We start from the raw sequence: 5968 nt of genomic DNA, 5'->3' as shown, positions 1-5968 counted from the left end.
TTTCTGATAAGAATTACCGCCATTGCGGTAACCTCCACCCTGATAGCTCTGACTTCCCCGGTTAGACCATGACCCAGACGGTCTATTGCTCGCATAACTCTGTGCAGGTCCCTGAGAATAGCTCCCCCGAGCCGATCCCTGAAAAGCTCCAGGCACACTCGTGCACTCAGGTCTCTGTGGCCTACACCGCCACAACCATAACAGGTCATCCCCCAACTACCACTACCACGCCCAAAGGAAGCCCCAGCACCAAACCCTGACCCAGAAGAAAACCCTCTAGCTTGATTGTGGTTGCCTTTCTTGTGACTAGATTGGCCACCACCCTCACTCTCAGCCTTTCTTTTCTCACCTACTCTCTCCTGAGCCATCTCCACCAACCTCTCAGCTCTCCCAGCCCTCTCACAAGCTTCCGTAACATCAGTAAGGACTCCCACGGGTAGCTTATCCATGATCTTAGGGATCAACCCCCTCTCAAACCTCAGCGCCAGGTTCTCCTCACTGAAACCCATATCCTCAGCATACCTAGGCTTCTCATTGAACTGCTTGTAGTACTCAGCAACTGACATATCAGATGTCATCTTAAACCCATCAAACTACTCTCTCAGCTTACTCCTTACATGTTCCGGTACAAACTCTTTCCTCATAGCCCTCCGAAACTCTACCCAAGGTATAGCAGGTAAGCCCTGGTTCGCATACATCTCCCTAGCACTCACCTTCACCTTATCCCACCACTCGCCAGCTGCTTCCCTCAGGTAGAACGCAGCTTGTTCTACTCTCATCTCATCAGGACAGTGAACCAGGTCTAGTATGTTCTCCATCTCACGATGCCAGTTGTCAAAAAGGTTTGGTTCCCCGGCTCCTTTGTACTCTTTTGTGTTAAACCTCGCTATATAAAGGCTGATCTTAGAGTGATCAACCTCCTTGTCCTTTCCCACTTTCTTTAAGGCCTCTGTAAGAGCATCCTGATGCTCCAACATCTTAACGATATCATCTATGTTCATGGTCTCAGCTCTCGCATACAAAGCGTTTCTCTTGGGCGGCATCTTGAAACTATATAAGAAAGGGTAGATATAAACATACGCACTAAAACCTCAAAACACGAAAGCGGACTGCCCAGAACACACTCGATCGAGTGCCTAAACCTACTCGATCGAGTGCCCAACATACTCGATCGAGTGCCTCGACATCAGACCCCAAACAGACCTTCTGATCTCTAACATACTCGACCGAGTAGCATAGCTACTCGTTCGAGTGACCCCCTACTCGATCGAGTGCCCTATGTACTCGATCGAGTACCCAAAAACCACGATTCTGGTTGTAAAAACGTCAAATACCCACTCGATCGAGTTAGACCCACTCGACCGATTATCTCAACTACTCGATCGAGTACCCCTTTACTCGATCGAGTCATGCTGACTCGTATGTACTACCCGCATGTTATCTCACATATCCCAACATATATGCAACTTTATAAACTCGACATATAATATAGTTAAGCATGTTTAATCCTACCAAGCGTTTCATATGATCAACAAAACAACTATATCATATTATCAAACGCCACATAGTAAACATCCAACATGCTTCTTGTTCAAATAACAGTTCTATATACTTCACCAACCTTTCATTTACGATCTCAACTTCTACTCCAAACATCCAACAATTACAACATACATCATCACATCCACATACAAGCTAACAAACATCACATTCGACCTTGACACATACCCTCCATGTGACCGGTTCAAAATTGTAGGGTGAGTTCGCGACTTTAGGACGTCTCCCAAGCCTTTGCATTAGCTCCTACAACCTTTACCCCGGGTTCATTTTAATTGACTCCCTATGTTCATTAGATTCATTGGTTACAGGTTTCAGGATCGTCGCTCTGATACCATTTTGTAACACCCCCATACTCCAAGTGCCTTACAAGGACAACTCAGGTATAAGGATGCTACCATCTCGGTTACCCGAGGCAATGATAATCATCAGACAATAACGAAACAACATTTAAATGGTAATACTTTAGTGAAAGGTTACAATCCAAAACCAAATCCAAAATACGAATACAAGTTCTCAAACCAACTGTCTAATCAGCTATTTGAAATGTTTATTAAACTACTAAGCTACAGCGGAAGACTTCTATCATCAGACGGTGGCACATCCCAGCTATCCCAGTAACTCGACTCACACCTGCCCAATAAGTGCTCACCATCCCCGAATGGATCACCACAGTTTTTAAAACATAAAACGGGGTCAGTACTAATCACACAACTCATATAACCAACAATACAGTAAACAACACAGCTCAAACAGTCACACACAATCACCCACTCCAATCAATCTCCGTCACCGACTGTCCACTAGACCAGCCCTGCCAGTGGGGGACCGCAACCGTACCCACCAAATCCCCGCTCATCATACTGAGCGATAACCCTGTCCCATTAATGTACACATCCCCTCCTGTGGCGGGTTCCACGGAGGGCGAAACTAGGGCGTGAAGCCACTCCCGCAAGTGACTCCACTCAACCGAGAACGCATCTCGAGAACCAGAGACAAACAATCACAACCATCATACAACAATCAATCAACAACCGTCATAATACCAATACGATAATAATCAACAATTACACAACACCAACAATGCATTATGGGACTAATACTGAGTAGGGAAACCCTACCTGGAAAGCACAACATAATCAGACGGTCTCACAACTGATATCAAAAAGCTTCCTCTACGAATCCTCCTTCTAACATACAAACATATAATCACTACCAATCACAAAATACAACAAAACCCCCAAATTCCAATATTAGGGTTTAACCAACTTTAACGAAATACTATAAAAACGGTACATAGATCTTACCCTCGACGCAAGGATTACAACGATATAAAGAAAGGTAAAATCCGACCTTCCAAGCTCCGGGATTTGCCAACAATTCGATTGATGTGAAGAACGTAGTTTGATTTCTCTTTTTGAAAGTAATTAGGTTTTAAAAGTGTTTAAAGAAAAGTGACGGAAGTTATTATATACTTAATCGCATTATTAACAAAACCCGAGAAATCATCCCCCGTAAACCGGCTACTCGATCGAGTAGCTGAGGTACTCGATCGAGTGCCCCCTTACTCGATCGAGTATCTACGTTACTCGATCGAGTACCCAACAGGTCAGAAACTATTTTTAAGACGCCACACACCCTTACTCGACAGAGTTAGGGCTACTCGATAGAGTACCCAGAGACTCATAAATCCGTAGTATTACAGTACTTGCCAGAACAGCACAAGTAGGTCAAACCCGTACTTGCCAGAACAGCACAAGTAGGGCGTAAATGTAAGTCAAGCAAAAGGTATAACAAAATGACAAATTTACATGGATACGACCCAATTTAATTAATCATGTAGAATAAATCATACGTACTTGAAGCGTGATAAATAAATGAAAAAGAGCAAGTAATAACTCGTACATGGAGTATTCCACGTCATTTCATACTTTTATAACGAGGACAACCATTTTATTTCATATAACTAAGCCATTTGAACAAAATGAAAACAAGTGGGATGAGCAATTGTATTATGTAAAACATGAGGTGAAACGTAAATAATCACAAGTGAGCCATTCATAAGCATATACCGTAATATACGAGTGACCCAATAACTACAAGGCATGTTCAAAGCTTAACATAGGATATGATAAGGCATAGAACAAAGTAGGAAATACGGTCGCGGGCTACACAAAAGACGAGCTGGACACACACGGACTAAAGCTGTGCTGCCCAGTCGGCCTTTTCCCCCTACCCCCGCCCAAACCTAGCCTGGCCACTGTCCATAACAGGGCTGGCAGGTTCCTGCACAAGAAAATGCAGCAGCAGCAGCACACAGTACAACAGTGTTCGAACAGAACCCCAAAATAACACGCAGCATTCAGAAAAAAAACCAGAAATCCTCCTTCTGTCCAGCCGTCTTGGGACGGTTTTCTAGGCCAAACCGAGGCGGATTTTAAAGACCCTAAACCCAACATGTACATGTACTTGAGACAATAGAAAGAAAGTTGGTTCACTTTAGCATAAAGAAACCCGTCAAAACAGCCCAACAAAAACTCATTTTCATGGTTCAAAAAGCTCATTTGTGACCGTCTTAAGACAAAATTTTAAGCATGATAAGAGTGAAATTTCTCACATACAACCAACCCATTATATACATGGATATAAACATGTGACAGAAATTGAATAATTGGGTCAAAGAATCCGTGAAATCGACTCAGAAACAGTCCACTAAAGTCATCCATCAACAACCTATGAACATGGCTTTCTAGACAATTTGTGAAGCCGTCTTAAGACAAGTTTTTAAGCATATTACAAGGTGCAATTCACCCAAACAAAAGACTATATTCATTCATGTATATGCACACAAGACATGAGCTATCAAATTGACTCGAACCAACTACCATTTCAACCTAAAAATCACGTCCAAAACTGACCTAATGCAGCCCATATCCACGGTTTTATGTTCAGTTTTGTGTCCGTCTTAAAATGAAATTTTAAGCACGAAAATGATAATATTCATCCAAATAAATTACCCAACATGATTACCCACTTCACCAAGAATCCAAAGGTACCAACGTTTCTCAAAAAGGATAGGTAAAACACGAATAAAACCGTCTCAAAGGACACAACGTGAACTCAGTCAAGACAACAATTTTATGTTATGAAATGGCGTTTGTACATAATGTAACCTTATAACAAGCAAACAACGAAGTTAGGTTCATCAAGTACATACTGTTTAAATCATGAGAACCAATAAATAAAATAATAATAATGGCCATTAAATCAAGCTACTAATCGTTAATTCAAACACAATAATTTCATAGGAGTAAAAAAAGGAAACACATTAAGCACTATAAATTTCGACATAATGTTGAGTAATCCCATCACCGTTGCCTTATTTGCTCAACCACGAACACGGTTCCAGCTCAAAACTACTCCGGGTTGTCTAAGCTTGCACCTAAACACGAAAACGAATGAAATTAGCGAGAGATTCGAGCCTAAAGAAAGACGGCATCCACGATAATGGAGAAAAGCGGGGACCTTTCTTACCTCGAAAGATGGAGAATGAAAAGGGGAAGCTAATGGCGTAAAGATTAGCGAAAATGATTGAGAAACGAGGGAGGGATCTCAGTTTCAAGCTCGAGTAAAAATGGCATCTGTATCTCTGTTTGTATTTATCGGTTACTGTGAAATTGTTGTTGTATTTGCTTATTTTCGAAAAAAAGGAAAGGGAGAAGTCTTAGTTTTTAAGAGGAAAGTTTAATGGTGGTTTACTGTTGATTACAGGTTGTTGATTGAAAAAGAAAGAAGAATGGGGGAGGAAGGACGGGATGGTGGGGGTTTTGGTAATAATAATAATAATAATTAGGAAACTTTAAGTAAGAATAAGAGAATAGATGAGTGTTGTTGATTTATGATTGGCCGAGATTAAAATAGCCTTACATATAAAAATGTGACGGTCTTACTATACGGGAAAAAGTCTCGGGTCTATATTAACTTAAGACGGGAAACTATTATTTGTTGCTATTAAAGCTATCCGACTAAAAATATTTATTTTTATATGAATAAGCTTATAAAAATGTAACTTTTATAAAATCATGTTTAAAATGAAATTAATTAAATTAAATAATTTAAAGATATAAAATAAAGTAATTGAACGGTTAAATAGATTATAAATGTCAAAATGAGAAATTCGCGGGTGTTACAATCACCCCACCTTTCAAAAAGTTTCGTCCTCGAAACTTGAAAGTAGAAAATGTAAGGTTATAAAGATAAAGCCAGACTTTTTGAAATCGGTAACTAAAACATTTAAAGGTTACTCTTCGTGAGAATTAAAATCCTTTCAAAAGTTTCAAGTAGAATTTTTCGGCAGAACCATATTCTCATCAAAGGAACGGAAGTGTTCTCGTTACGTATTCAAGAACAT

Source organism: Silene latifolia, chromosome 4, assembly GCF_048544455.1.
Source record: "Silene latifolia isolate original U9 population chromosome 4, ASM4854445v1, whole genome shotgun sequence".
Classification (NCBI taxonomy): domain Eukaryota; kingdom Viridiplantae; phylum Streptophyta; class Magnoliopsida; order Caryophyllales; family Caryophyllaceae; genus Silene; species Silene latifolia.
The sequence above is the reverse complement of the archived record's forward strand: the minus strand, read 5'-3'. Positions refer to the sequence as shown.